This window comes from Grammomys surdaster, unplaced genomic scaffold, assembly GCF_004785775.1.
Source record: "Grammomys surdaster isolate TR1022 unplaced genomic scaffold, NIH_TR_1.0 581, whole genome shotgun sequence".
NCBI lineage: Eukaryota > Metazoa > Chordata > Mammalia > Rodentia > Muridae > Grammomys > Grammomys surdaster.
This window is the reverse complement of record NW_021605000.1, coordinates 1725064-1741537: the sequence shown is the minus strand read 5'-3', so window position 1 is coordinate 1741537 and position 16474 is coordinate 1725064.

The window sequence follows — 16474 nt, the reverse complement described above, 5'->3', positions numbered from 1 at the left end:
TTAAGAGTCTGTAAAGGATAGAGGTATGTGCCTGTGACTGTTGCTCTCAGAAGGTGAGGTAGCAGTATTGAGAGTCTGAGGCCACACTGTGTGGTCAGACAAACCAAAAAGGTTTTGGTAAATAGTCTTTGCTAGTTTGGCCAATATGGATGCCTTCACAAGGCAATATGCATTTGTCTGTTGCCCACGGTTTCCACTGAGTAACTTGTCAGCTACACCAGCATAGCTGACTGAGTTCCTTGGATCAGCGGAGGGCTGAGGGCAAGAGAAAGAAACACAAGGAGTCATCTGGTAAAGAACCAAATGCTCTATTTTCAACTGCGTAGCTCCCTTTTATACTCCCCACAAAACAGGAACAAAACAGGAACAGGAACAAAAACAGGAACAAGGAGATACACTTGGCAGCCTACCATCTAGGCTTAGATTTCTCCTTGAGCAGTCTTCTCAGGGAAATGCATAGAGATGGGGGATCGGGCACAACAGCACAGGTGCAGAGAATGGTGACTCACAGTAACTGACTTTGCCACATGCCCTATCAAAATGCTTAGGCCAGTATCAATCATAGCTGAAGTGCAATGCTAGTTTGAGCTGATGGAGTTTAATGGCATTAAATTTATATCACCAAACTGACATAATGAAGGATTACCGGCAGAAGGAAAATAGGTATAAATTATAATTTCATGTGCACTTGAATCATGGTTGAGTCATAATCTAATATTTAATCACTAAGTGATGACTCTCTCAATTCAATACATTTACTATTTAATACTTTTTTTGGAAATGTAGGCACAGATGAGATTCTGACCAGAAATTTGGTGGGACAGATGCTTCTCGGGTGATCAGAGGTACATCCACATAAGCCTATCGTAAACTGAATATACTCTGAGTTGAAATTCATGCAACAAGCCCAGCCACTGGATGCTCAATCTTGCCAACTTGGTGCACCTCAAATGGACTGTTCCCTGGATGACTGGGTGGCTGTTGGAAGCCACTGCTGCTGATGCCCAGCACTGTGCGTTCCCAAGCCGTGTCACCAGCAAAGATGAAACTTCAGATGTCTGAGTAAAGTGTGTCACCTGGGTGTTGCAAAAGGTGAAAAATAATAGCAAGTGCAAGGACTTGGAGAGTGAGATCTAACATAACCTCTAACACGAGATGTTGGTTTTTTGTGCATGGAGAACTGGGCGCTAAGAGACAGTGACACTTACACACTTGTTTCTTGATGCATTTTTCAAGTTTTTTGGCTCCATTAAAAACCCTACAGAGTAATTCTCATTCCCACTTTAAGGTTGGGAAGCTGAGGCAGATAAGATGAAATGAAGTGAGAGGATTTGACCTGCACAGAAAGGTTCACACCCTGCCCCACCCCACCCCAGCACTCAGAGATGCCATATGTAAGCCCATGGCTGGGAATAAACTTTAATGCCAGAGAGTCTGGCCTGAGCAGGCTGAGCCTTTCTCTCCATTGTCCCCCACTTCACCACATTTTTCTTTGCTGCTCACGCTGAGTTCCCTCCACACTCCCCTCTTCAAACGAGGAATAGCAAAAAGTAGGAAGAAATTATAATGATGCTAAAATAGAAAGTTCCTTTCTAAGAATACCTTTGAGGGCTGTTGAGGTGAAGTGTGCTTGCTGCCAAGCTTAAGGACATGAGTTCAACCCTTGGGACTCACATGGAGGAAGATGAAGATCTACTTATACAAGTTGTCCTGTATCAGATAGATAGATAGATAGATAGATAGATAGATAGATAGATAGATAGGAGAAACAGGGTTTTAATATAAAAGAAAGATTCCTTTGAAATGTAGGCATTCTTCTGCCTTCTGCAATCAATTCTTCTAAATTTGGTGAAAGGAAATGTTACTTCCAAATCAATACCCTGGGCACTTGAAAAAGATAGGAGGAGATTTTTATGACAAGAAAAATATGAAGGAACATATTTGGCATGCTTATGAAAGCTGTAAAATTCTAAACCTTCAAGCCTGTGTTAAAGATTAATTTATAGTTTAGTTCAGTAAGCGGTGTTTAAAACTAATCTTTAAAGGGGAAGGCATTAGAACAAAATACTGTAATATGAATTGTATGACTATGCTCCGTGTTTCTCAACGTATCTTATGTATTAAGTTCAGCCTTTTTTCGATGATGTAAGATGGGTATCCTTTAGAGTGGTCAAATGGCCAAAACCACTTCTCTCATGCTTCCAGTCTGTGGTGGTTTGAATGAAAAATATCCCCCATAAGCTCATGTATTTAACACTTGCTCCCCAGGTGGTGGTGACACTGTTTGCAAGGAAGGTTATGGGACATTTAGGAGGTGCAGCCTTGCTGGAAGAAGTATGTCATGGGAGCAGGATTTGGGGACTTACAGCCTCACCCTATTTCCTATTTTTCTTTGCTTTGCTTCCTGTGTATGGATTAAAATGTGTTCATCTGCTTTCTGCTTCAGCCATCATCCTATGGCTTCCCCACGAAGTTAGTTAAAAAGTAACTAATGCAAGACCATTATTAGTGAAAATAAGGATGACTAGAACATAAACATAAAAACATAAAAACAGTCAGCTAATAACCAAAATGGTTCCTAAGTGATCCTAATGGGGGGGAGGGGGAGGCAAACAGAGAGTGAGAACACAGACCAAAGGAAGAGGTGTGTCCTGGATTTAAGCGAGCTATTCTGAATGTCTCCTATTTCAGACTTAGGAGTTGTTTATTTCTAGAATTTTCCATTTAATATTTAGAATGTGGTTGACTATTGGTAATTGAAACCATGGAAAGTGAAACCATGGATTAAAGGGGATGTCTACAGTCTTTTCTAAATAAAATGGTCTTGATATGGGGGGAAGCAATCCTACAAATTCCTGGGTGCTGATGGGGTGATCATGGTATCACGTGACATGGGCTTAGAAAGGTGAAGGTGAGAAGGCTTTCTTGTTTCTACAAGTGAATGGAACATATTTATATCCTATGTGGTCACAAATCCTAACACTGGCAGAACCAACATAATTCCTGCCTTCTCTGGGAGCTTCCAGAAGCATGCCATTGAAGGAAGTTAGGGAGTTATTTAAAGGGAGTCTGTGGGAGTTTATTGTTTTGAAATGAAGATGGAAATGAAGGACTCACTGATGCTGTTTGCAACTTTATAAGGATGTGGTAAGATATGGAGTTCCAACATGAAATTTTTTTTATATGTAAAGCCTTCATATTACCCATGTACCCAACCTGACACAACCAGATCACCGCTCAATACTATAAGAAGAAAGACACTCTTTCCCAGGAAAGTTAGCATATTTGATCTTTCCATTTTTCTTGTGGCCCAAGGGTCATTACATCCTTTAACTATTTAAGAAAACAAAATTTGATATTAATTTGTGTGATTTGCTTTTCTTCATTCAACAGACTGTTTCGTGTTCCCATACTTTTGTTTCTGAGTTCATTAGGGTTACAATAAAAAACACAAAGTGCAAAGAAATGGAGAAAGAACCAGGTAGAATCAAAAATGGCTCCCAGACAGAAGCATATGCTTGGATGGATAATGGGAAATGGAAGGACATCAGACTTCGGGAAAACTAGAAGTCTCTAGATAACACTCACAGGTGGACTATACAGTGTATTTGCTGGGTTCTCAGTGAGATACAATAAACTCATTGCACACTGAAGCAAGAAGTAAGAATGAGAAGACAGACAGACAGACAGACAGAAAGGAAGTGGGAGCGCGCAGGACAGCACAGAAGACAGGGTTGATGGTATGAGTAGGGACAGATATTAAAATTCATCAGAAATAGAAAGAAGTAGTTAGGAAGATAGGGAACAGAAAACAACTAGCGGCGAAAAGTTATTTCTAGAATTTTCCATTTGATATATGTAAACTGTGAAAGACTATTAGTAATTGAAACCTTGGAAAGTAAAACCATGGAGGGAAACAGTAAACACAAGAAAAGGCAATAATAGAAGTGAAGAAAAAAAAGAAATAAAATTAAATGTATAAATCATCACTGTTCTTGAGATACGGCGCAGAATGAATGTAGTCAACACTAACGCTGATTTAAAATGCAGGAGAATTTTCAAGGAAGGCAAGCACAGGAAGTCTTTGTCCTAGGAGGATAAGCTAATAAAGACAGGGCACCCAGGAAACTCAGGAAGAAAGGAAGGGTACCCAAACAGAGAAAGCTACTAGCCTCAGCTCTTGCTGTAATGTCAAATGCTCATAAACAGCAGAGCAATGCACATACAATCTTAAGGAATACTTGTCATAAATAAAGTACTGTAAACCTACTGGAATGGCAGCTCAGAAAAGCAGTGTAAAGATTATATTCAGAGGTACAGAAAATAGTGTGTATTTTTATACTTACAGAAAAAAAACTTCTAAAACTGCTAGTACTTCAAAAAAATCTAAAAATCAATAAACTTGAAACTGGTAATATTAATTTGTAAAAAGGAAGCTCTTTTTAGACAGTTTGGGAATTGAATTTACGTAAGAAAATCAAATCTGAAAATGTAATAATTTAAAAATACAAATGGACAGGCATAGTGGTACATGCCTTTAATCCCAGCAGACTAATCCCACTCAGGAGGCAGAGCCAGAGGCAAACTCTCTGTGAGTTCGAGACCAGCCTGGTCTTTATAGGCAGACAGCCACTGCTACATAGTGAGACCCTGTCTCAAAACCAAAACCAAACCAAACAAACAAAACAAAACAACAACAACAAATCTCCTAAAAATACAAAGGAGATTTGCAACATCACATAACAATACTAGAAACAGGGTCACAGTGGTGAGCAGTCTGAGTCCTGGAGCTGAGCTCACTGGGTTGAAGCCTAGCTTCCCTATCCCTAAAGGTGTCCCATCTGGGTAAGCTATTTGCCTAACTTTGCTCTAGTCTCTTGGTCATCAGAGGTATAGTAATAATGCTAACTCCTCAAGAGACTTTCAGAGTTGAGTTGTGCACTCAGATTGTGTTCATATTATATAAGGGGCCGCTAAACTGTTTGCCCAGAAAAAATATTCAGTTGATAGTAAATGTTGTCTTTATTTTGTTTGCCTGATTTGAGAATGACAGTGGAAATACTGCGAGGCCAAGGGTGTGTTTTGTGCTGCAGTTTGAAGGTGTCCCAGAAATGATAATAAAAACCTTAACATGCGTGATCATCTATCTTTGGGGAAATAAATATGGTTTTGGTTTGGAGGCAACTGGAAGTCTGAGCCTTATGGTTGATAGCTAGTCTTATTTGATAACTAGGATCTCCAACCAAAGGATGGCATCCAGTCAGCCTTTGCTAACTGGCCCACTAATGTAGAACATGGAATAGACAGTGAAAGCATGCTAACTGTGAAAGGAAGAAAGGAAAGATCATCATAGATGTAGAATTTGCTCAGTGGTATGCCAGGTCTGAATGATGCTTAAGGATACAGGTAACACCATTAAATGGAAAACCGCATTGCAAATAGTAGACACTACCAGAAAATCATGACTGTGAGGCCCTGCTAAGGCCCAGGAGAGTACAAGACTGCATGGAAGGTGCTTTCTTTAGGTCATGGTTTTACAGGTAGAAAGAAAGAAAAGAGACCATCCAAGCAAGAGGGTTGCAATGATTAGCACATCCAGGCAGGAAGAGGGACAGGCTGGGTGGGCTAAGTATGACTAGGGGAAAGGGTAACCCTTCTATGGGGTGTAAGGAAGCTGTCTCTGTTGAGTGGCCTACAGGGCTGTGATGTTGCCTGACACCATTCTGTGAGGTCTCACTTAGATTCAGGAGGCAGAAAAGTACTCTTCTTTGTATACAGATACTCAGGGTCATCTGGACAGTACCTCATGTCACCTTTGATTCAGAAGAGCAGAGTATTGACCTGAAAATAACTGTGGACCAGGCTCATAAGCAGAGGTAGATATTTGAAAATAAGTGTGAAGGTTTTAAAAGGTATATGTGAATGTGCATGTGTATGTATGGATCTGACTCTGTGTGTGTGTGTGTGTGTGTGTGTGTGTGTGTGTGAGTGTGTGTGCATGCGTGCGTGTGTATGTGTGTATAGTGTATACATGCCTGTGTGTCATATAGATGAGAAGATCACTCAGAGAAATTACCATGCAAGAAGATCTCATATGTACCCATCTCAGGACAAGCCATCATGGAGTGGTGGTCTCAAGGACAGAAGCCCCCCTGTGCTTTAGCCCCTTGACTCCTTAATTGGGACTCTATGGGTGTTGAAGTTAAAAATAATGGTATTTATCAGGATCTCAAGCCAGTTTGGGGAGCATTTTCCTGTAGGGTATCGGGAGACAAAGCTTAAAGAACTCCTGATGTCTCTCCCTAGGCATGGAACGATGGTGAGAGAGAGCCTCTCAGGAAGGCAAGTGTGAGGTATCTACAGACAAATTGCTGGCAGTGTTACATCTCCTTTGGATAAGTACCCTGAGGCATAACAGTCAGAGATGGTCCAAACACCTGACCTGCAAAGGGACACAGGCAGCATTGTGGCAGAAGAAAGGCCAGGACAAAGGGTACTTTGCTCAGTGTACATGACAGGCGCCTGTTCATCCTATGAACAACTCACAAGCATCTTTTAGCAATGTGATCCAGATGCTTCTGTTGGTCAGACTCACCTGGAGATCCAGTGGTCCTACTGTAGCTATGAAATGAGTCTCTCTAAAGAAACGTGAAAGGTTTTATGTTTAAGAAGCCATCAGACCACTCTTATGACTGCGGATGTCTAAGCCACTGACTGACGAAAGTTGACAGGTCAGAGATAGATGCCTGCCAACTTAGCGTCGCCGAGACTCTTGATCCAGCAGACCTGTTACGGTGAGTGACGGGAGCTAGTGTGGCACAGTGGACATTTGGAGGAAAGGTGTAAACAATCCTGAGTTGGCATGCCTTGCAGATGTCAGCCTCTGTCTGTGGCATGCATTAAACAGCCCACAAATCCTGGGCAAGAGGGACAGTATGCCATCAGCAAATGCATCATAAGTCTTTCTCCCTGGGAATTTTCTTGATGACAGTGTGAAAAACAAATCTGGATATTCGAGTAAATCAATGCTGTCATTAACAGAATTACCATTTCATCAATAATATAGGCACTTCGGTCAAATGAGCCACAGAAGAGTAACAGTATTAAATGCTTGACAGCTTCTGAAGTTATTTATCTGTCCCTCGCCCTCTCCATCAATAATAAAAGGGAAATATGGACTGAAATAGAAGTATATCCCTTAGACAACTACCACCTTCTAATTAAGCTAGTCTCATTTCTAATAATATTTTAAATACAAAGTACTTAAAACATGACCTGTGTCTGTCAAGAAAATCTTGAAGGGCAAAATAAAAGAGTTCTTACTTCCAAAGATCTCACTGAGAAGAGCCTCCTGTGTCGCTCTCCCTTTATATTATGTAAATGTTGTCTGCATTATACGCTGGATATATCTCCCTACCATAATATTCATTTATACATCTTGGCTCATATTGGTTTAGTTGAAGTTCACATAACCTGCTGCACTCAGGCCCACCATAAAGAAAGCCATTGAAGTAAACTTCCATTTCTCTTTGGAATTCACTCCAGGCCCCTCCTTGTCCTCCCCCTTCACCTTCGCCCCTCTCCCAGCCCAACACTGCCCTTCCCTTAAAAAAAAAAAAAAGTTGCATTAGTTCTTTACAAGTGAGCAAGAACAGAACCAAACGTTTCACATCTGCTCTGGGAGTTCACGGATTAGCATGAAAATGAGTAACCAGTATTTCAATGATGCACAGTCCAGTGGATGAGAAAGGGGGCTCCAGTCTGGTATCAGAGAGCTCCCCGGCTCTTGCCAGATGTCCTAGGCTTAGGACACAAAGCCATGAACCCAGGGTTTTAACAAATCACCTTTCTCTGCGACTAATCACTCAAGAAAAGGTTTTGTTGAGGGCTGGAGAGGGTCAGGCTGGTATTTCCCCAGTGATCTGTAGCCTTGCCCAACCCCTCGCGCCTTGGCCCTTCAAGGCTTTCTAAAGAGACCTCTTATTTCTTTCCTCTAAATGCAGGGCTTGGAGGGCAAAAGCTGCATGCCAGTGAGTCCCGAAGGCACAAGGGCAGCAGGGGGCTCATTAATCAATGGTGACCATGTTGCTGGTCTATCGCTCACCCTCCTTCTCTGAACAATCAAGACTTTAGAAGAATGAAATAGCTCAATGGGCATGTACAAGGTCAGGCTTAGTGGCGAGAAGGTTCCGGTGTCATCACAGTTGGGAGAATCTGGCAGTCTCTGCAGGAAGCCCCATCAGTGGTGGAGCATGCAACTCAGGTTGTGAATCTGTGTTAGCAGCACACTGTCGCCTGGCCGCCTTCCAGGAGCACACCTTCTCTGTGCAGCCCTGGCCTGGGGAATCAGAACCCCCATGAGCTCCGCCATCTGTATTTCTCACACACCTTCCATGGGGCTCTGAGCCACAGAAAGTCTCCTTGTTTCAAGGTAGGTGATGTCTAGGCAGAGCGTTCGTGGTGTTTTATATGGTTTCATTATCCGGGCCTCTTCTGTTGTTTTTGATTTTCATCTCATAAGGATGGTGTGTCCCACTATCCAATCTGTCCAAGACTTAGGAATGTCTCAGGGTACTTGGTTTAAATTCTCATATGAAAACATCAGGACAAGCAGGGGCAAGTTGGTCACCTTAGCTGAGAATCAATGCCAGTTTGCAAAGTCCTGAACCTGCCTAACTATCTGTCAGGATGCTACTGTTCCACCATGGGCCAAGGTTAGAGAAGAGTGAGGGAGACTACAAAGAATCCCTTAGCAGAGCAAGGTCAGTGGTGCAGATGCAGAAAGGGTTCAAGCAAGGCAGAATAAAAGTCCAGGATCCATAAGCTTATGGGATCCAGGATATACACGAGGGAAAGGCTAGCCCCACTATGGGTTTCAAGGAGTTCTCATAAGAAAGGTCTGCAGATGTTACAGCAAAACCACTCTGAAGAATTCAAAGACTTGTTCTTGAAATCTGATCTCCCAGGAAGTAATGTCATCTGGCAATACCAGGGGATTAGGCAGGTAGGAGTTTTTGGTCCCTGAGATAAACAGAAAAGGGTTGGTACTTATAAAGAATATGCTAACGCTTGCATAGCATATAACGTGTCTGAGAATATTTGTTAAAATATAGGAAGAAGTTAAGGAGAGCATTCATTTAAAGATTTATTTTAAAATTACATTTGTGTGTGTGTGTGTGTGTGTGTTTGTGTGTGTGTGTGTTTGTGTGTGTGTGTGTGTGTGTGTGTGTACATCTGAATCAGGTGCGGGGAGTCTAGAGCAGGGGTGGATCCTTTGGAGCTGGAGCTAACCGGCCAGTGTGTGCCACCTGATGTGAGTGCTGGGAATAGAACTGGGGTCCTCTGGAAAAGCTCCAGGTGCCCTTAAGCGCTGAACCATCTCTTCAGCCACCTTTTTAAAAGATAGAAATCTAATGACAATATGTAGAAAGAGCATAGGTTTGGTACAAATAACACAAAAATTAAACTCAAATTTGTTCTTTTACTTGCTGTGAGACATTAGCCAAGTTACTTAAGACAGCTATCTCAAAAGGTCTATTTGAAGGGTACATAAAGTAGTATATGCAATGTGCATTGCAAACTACTTGGTATGCAGTGGGTGCTCCATAAACGTTGAGAAACAATGCAGTACAGGAAGAAAAGGGTATTTTTGCTGTTGTTGTTGTCTCAAATCAATCTCCAATTCTCCTCCTGGCTACAACTTTTTGAGTCATGACTTAAGTCTCATGTGTGAAATGACTTAAACTACACTCGTTTCTTGGAGAAAGTGTTTAAGAAATTAGTTGGTTTTCGTATTTAAAGTGCTTAGTACTTGGTTGGATACCATCCCCTTTTCTAATTAGCATGGCATTTGAATTTGTGCCATCCTCTACCAGGCCATTTGTCTGAAAATGTCTTTCTGGTATCTCTAACATGACACCTGGCAATGGACTCCAAGCCCTGGGTCACCATGAAGGTTGACTATTTGGAAAATGTAGGTTCAGGAACACTGCAGATAGCCTCCCCTCTCTCTGACCATAAATTCCATGCACGGTGAAGTATTTCATGCAAGATGAAGAATGCTTAGGTTTCACCTTCCCTGGGATATTCTTCCACTGTTCACACTTCCTGCTGGTACCCATCCACATCTGTGAGGACCTGGGTTGGAAGCAGGAATCCTATGTACAGAATGGGATCTGTGCCAGATTTCACCTGTGGCCTGTGTGCATGCTTTGGTGGACAGCAGACAGCAGAAATAATCATAGAGTCAGGGCCAGAACCTCAGGCTAGGCCACTTCTGTTGCATGCTGTAATTGAACCCTGGATACTCCACATCATAGTCTTGTGGGGCACTTGCGGCAGGTGGCTTCAGGATATGGGATCATACTAATGTGTGGGATATGGAGTATCACTAGCTGGTGTGACACAGTGGCAAAGCTCAGCAAATCCCCCCCAGGTTTTCAAACTTACACACCAAACTCCCTCTCTGGAGTCACTTTACCCTCTGCTTCCTCCTCTGCAAGGTGGGAAAGTTCATTCGGCTCTGCATGGAGCTCCATATGGTACAGTCAAACCAGACCCTCCGAGCTCATCAGACTGTCCCTTCATGTAAAGCTGAGGTAGTGTTGACATTATGAGCATGCTGTATTAATTAGCTGTCACAGTGACAAAATAAGCTGAGATCTGATAAGGAGGGAAGGTTTATTTTGGCACACGGCATTGAAAATTTCAATCCATAGTCGGTAGCCTTTGTGACTTTGAAATCTGTGATTAGTTGTCACCTGATGGCAAGTGTGACAAGAAGCCCGGCTACCTACCTCATGCTGTCTAGCAAGCAAAGAGAGAGAAAGGACCAGGATCTCAGTACCCCCCACCAAAGTCCTACCTCCAGTGGCCTAACTTCCTTCTGTGAGTCCCCCTATGAAAGGTCCCTCCACCTCCCAAACAGAAACAGAAGCCCAAGACATTATGTCGAAGGTCACAAAGGGCATTTCAGACCCAAAGTACAATGATCCGGACCAGCATTAAGATTCCAGCTTGTAGTGGTGTGGCTATGGCATTAGTTAATGTCTACAAGCCTCATGTCTGCTCAGGTGAGAGATGGTGATAGTCAGAATAGTAACTACCTCATAAAATTGTGACATTCATAAGGAGTTAATATATGGAAGTGATATGGAACGGCAGCCTGTACTGCTGCCACCAGGTGTGAGCTGCCGCCCTCGCCCTGTGGATTGGATCCATCCCTCCTCGTGTTAACATGTCCGTGCTTGCTTGATTCCTCCACATCTAGACTAGGTCACTATAAATGGGGGGAGGAGTGAGTGAAATATGCCAATATAACACTTAATGTAACTAACACTCACATTTGCTGGCACTCACTCTGGCCCAGGTACTGGCTAAGCTATAATGCCATAACCAATATCCCTACATAACCCCAATGAGAAGATGAAAGGCAAGCACACCGGGATAGAGCTATGCCCAAAGTAGCCCCTCAGCTAGTCAGTGACTGAGTGACTTAAGACCATCTAGGCAAAGGTGCAGTGATATACCTCTGGAGGTGGTATAATCGGGGATAGAGATGAATGAAGCCACTGGCCTAGACTTGCTGTCCAGAGTTAGTCAGCAAGCCCACCTGCTCCCAGAGGGCTTCTGGCTGCACTGATCCCGTAAGAAGAAAAGAAGAAGGGGTGAGGGCTTAAGAGCTGATCTCTTAGTGGCAGTTGCCTAACAGCTGTTTTTCCCTTGGGTTTGTAAATCCTCACTGGAAGATGAAGCCTCTGGATTCCCAGTGGTGATGTCTGTGGACCAGCCTCTGCCTCTTGTTTAGGATGATGCTAGTGAGCAAAGCATCTTCAGCCAGCTGATCCAATTTCCAGTTCAGTGTATAGCAAGCAGCTGTGGGAAGGGGGGAAAAAACTGGCTGCTGAATGTCCCCGTTGCAGCATTACAAGCAGATGGCAGCCTGAGCCCTGCTGTGGTGGCGACAAATTGACAAGTATGAAGCCCCAGTGTACCGGGAGCTCTCTTCCTCTTCTTGCTGTAAATCAGGACATAAGCAGCCCATGGGCCCTGCAAACTGAATAAGGGGCAGACCCATCGCCCAGCCAATTGCCCCTGAGCACAGGAAGTAAAAAAAAAGACTGGCCCTATGCAGAGTGGAACCATGAGGAAGAACCCAGCCTGACTGCCATAGGCTGCTCTGAAGCTGCAGTCGGGACTCAAGTGCTGTGTAGCTTTGGTGAATTGGGACTTGAAGCAGAATTAATTGCCTCCAAATTGTATCTTTCCTCCTAGCCATCCATTAGTTTGCTATGGCAGAAGGATAATGACACTTCATGAAATATAGCTACAAAGTCAAGCCTTGTGCCTTGTTCACTGCAGTCTTGGAAGGACAGAAGGAAAGTCAGAGCTGTCAACTGATAGAGTTCCCCCCGTGCCTGCCCATGGGTGAGACTGTCCATAAATGTTAGGTCAACACAGCTACTCTAAAAACAAGCAAACAAACAAACCCCACTTCATTTGTTTTCAAATAGCAAAATTCTAGAATCCATCCAAATAAAATCTATAATGAGAAATATTTCCTTAAAATTATAGCTGGAGAGAAAATCTCATCTTTGTTTTGGCTAAAGCTATTCTACAATAGAGAACCCTTTCTGGTGAAGATCACTGGTCCAGATTACTGGGACAATGGAGGAGAGGAGGCACTGCTGAACATCTCTCCTTTAAGACTCTCTCCAGAGACTTTGAAAAATGGTGGGGAAAGCCAGGCCACTGTGTGGATTCCACCAGATGCCCGTGAGGCACATGATGCCAAAGCGCCATTTGAGGAAGCTATTTCAAGGAAGCTCACCAAGAATGTTGAATTTCCAGCATAAGCAGTGGGAAGATGAGATGTTTCTGTCTCAACAGCTGTAACCTGTCCTAGCAAGAATGACGATATTCTGAAAAGACACTTGTGCCTGGACCTTGGCTTTCAGATTCTTGAAATGACCTTCAAACCATTAAACAAAAAATGAACTTCTCTCAGAAATCTTGTGCCTGGAGGAAAAGACTGAAGCCTGAGGAAGCTTGTCTCTGAGGAAGAGATTTCACATCATTCTGACAACTTGTCAGGGCAGAAGAGATTGGATCCCAGAAAATGATAACTCAGTGATGGGCAGGGTCGAGATGATCAGTTATGTGCAGTTTTATTGCCCTCTGTCTAAACCCACACTTCATGTCCCCATGACAGACTTGGGGACAGGCATGGCTCTTGCCTTCTTTTCCTCTACACAGTATTTTAGAAATCGCCCTCTTCTGATTTTCACTATTACTTTGTCTCTATTTTTCATTGGGTTTTTCCCCTCCCTCCCTCCCTTCTTTCCTCCTTCCCTACTTCCTTCCCTCCCTCTCTGTTTCCATTTTCCCCTGCCTCTTCTTTCCTTCTCCTCCTCTCTCATCTTCTTCCTGTGTATAGTATGTGCATACTCTTGTGTATGTGTATGAAAGCCAGAGGAGAGTTGGGAATGCCCTGGTCTCTTATTCTCCAGGTAATTCAGTTGAGGCTGATTTCTCTCTCCTTCTGGAATCTGGAACTAGGCTGACAGACAAAAATGCCCAGGGATTCTCCTATCACCCTGCCCCATTCCCACACATACAGAATCCACAGCACTGGGGCTATGTGCTCTCACAATATCATGCTTAGTTATTTGTGTGGATGCTGAAGATTCGAGCTCAGGATCGCATGCTTACCCAGCAATCAGTCTTGTCACCTAAGCCTTCTGCTCAGTCCCTACTCTATTATTTTGTCTATTTAAATAGCCTATTGAGGACATGTGGTCCAGCATACTCTGACTCAACTAAATCTGTTAACTCTGACATCTAATAGAACAGAAACACTCCAGGATGAAGGGCACCAGCTGAAAATAACCAACCAGTAGAGTCAGAACTGTATTCATCAGGTTAAGCTTCTTAACAAAAAGGTCATAGACTAGATAGTTTAACAAATAGACATTTACTTTTTCATAGTTCTGGAAGCTGAGAATCAAAAATTAAAGTTATCAGTGTGGTTGAACTTTAATGAGAGAATTCCTGGCTTGTATACAGCTGTCTTCGTATTTACTTTCGTGGAGGCATTACCCTGGTCCATGTGCCTGTAAATAATGTTCACTTTGGAGTCTCTCCTTAAAAAGATGATCACCTTATGAGAGCAAGGGTGTATTATGGTAGTATTATTCAGTATGAATTACTTCTATGGTGATTTGAGTAAGGATGGCCCCAATAGGCTTATGTTTGAATACTTTGTCCCCAGTTGTTGGAACTATTTAGGAAAGAATTTAGAAATGACAGAATAGGAGGCATGGCCTTTTTGGAAGAGGTGTGTCACTGAGAGTGGGCTTTAAGGTTTCAAAAGAGTCTTGCCAATTCCAATACACTCTTTCCCCTGAAGTCTGATCAAGATCTGAGCTCTTAGCTCATGCTTTTGCTCCTCCATCATGGACCCTAACCCTCTGGAACCATAACTTCAATCAAACACTTTCTGTTATAAGTCCCTTGTTCACGATATTTTATCATAGCAATAGGAAAGTAAATAAGACAGATGGTACCAGGAAGAAGGCTGTTGCTGTGACAGGCATGACTGTCCTAGCTTTTGGAAGAATGTTGAAAACTCTGGGACTTTGGAGTAGGAAAGCAGTTGAATGGTGTAAGCAGAACTTAATGGGCCATCATAGTAGGATCTGGGAAAACAGTAGTTCTGAGAGCTATGTGCACTGTGGAGGCCCAACTGAAGGAGTCTTAGAGGAGAACAATATTAGCAACTGGACAAGAGACCATTCTTTTGATATTTGACTGCTTTCTGCCCCTGACCTAAGAATTTGCCTGAGGCCAAATTGAAAAGTAATTGACTGAATTCTTTTGTGAAGGAGATTTTAAGACAGTCTATTATTCACTGTGTTGTGTAGTTGTTAGTAATCACTCACATGCTGGTCTACAATGGAAAAAAGAAAACAAGTGTTGTCAACATAAATACAAAATGTATAGTTTGAAGAGGAAAGGAGCACCAGGAAATCCAAACTTTGTGTTCAAGACTACACTGAAAGAAGTAGAGGCTAAGAGAAAGTCTGATCCTCAACTGAATAAAATGAAGAATGCCCTCAGGACAAGACCTCGCCCAGTTAAGCTTTCAACTCATGGATGAAAATGGCCTAAGGAATTTTCTACTAAATATAAGGAATTATGTTTAATTATAATTAAATTCTTAAAATGTAAGGAATGAAATTTTCTGTAAGTGTGATGGTTAAAAGGGCTTAGGTTCCATCTCCAGCAGGAAGCTGAATTTGTCAATGTCATTCATGTGGTTCTGGTTTTAGAATCATGAAGGATACAAGAGTAAAGGGGTTGAGGAGTCTTCTTCCGTGGTTCAGGAGAACTGCTGAGGGAGAGAAGTCCCTGCTTGGAAGTCCTGAGAGGCCACTGTGTGAAGCTATGAAACTGAAGCCTGGGTTGCATTGAAGATCTCAAGATGTTGGACATGCCAGAGACACAAGACGTTTTCCAAGGAGCTCTGCATGCAGAAAGTGGAACAACCCAGAGAGGGAAGAAGTGTGTTGTTGTCTGCTGTTGGCAAAGGTAGAAGGGTAGATCCATCTAAACCCTCTGACATCAGACATGAATCATAGGATTTGGAGTTTTCCCTGATGGAATTTCTTCTTACTTTAGTCCAGTATTTCCACATTTCTCCCCTTTGGAATAGTAATGCATATTCTATACTATTGTATATCAAAAGTTTGTGGTTTTGTTTGTTTGTTTGTTTGTTTGTTTTATTTTACAGGGTGTTACAGTTAAGAGATTGCCACAAGTAATAGAAAAAAATATTGAACATCAGACTCATAAAAACAGAGTTGAAGCAGGAAGACTATAGGGACTTGGACTGAATGTATTTTGCATTATGATTTGACCAGCAGCTCATGGGGCCAGAGAATGGAATGCAGTGATTTGAATGAGAATGGTCCCCATAGGTTCTTATGTTTGAATACTCAGTCCCCAGTTGGTGAAACTGTTTGGGAAAGATTCTGGAGTGTTGCCTTGTTGGAGGAGGTGTGTCCTTTCGGGCAGGCTTTGAGGTTTCAAAACTACTCACACCATTCTTGCGCTTTCTCCCTTCTGCTTACAGATAAAGATGTGAGTTCTCAGCCCTTCCTGCTTCTATGACTTTGATCCTCCATCATAGACTCTAACCCTCTGAAGCCAGAGGCCAAATTAAACACTTGTTTAAATAAGTTGCCTTGGTCATGGTGTTTTGTCACAGCAATAGAAAAGTAACTGATCTATCTCCTTATAGATCTTTGTCCCTACATATAGGATTAGGGCTTAAGCATAGCTATCTACGGGGCAAGTGCTATATAATTCAGTGCACTGTGCTTAACTCTCTCCTTCCATCTCTTCTCTCTCTCTCTCTCTCTCTCTCTCTCTCTCTCTCTCTCTCTCTCTCTCTCTGTGTGTGTGTGTGTATATG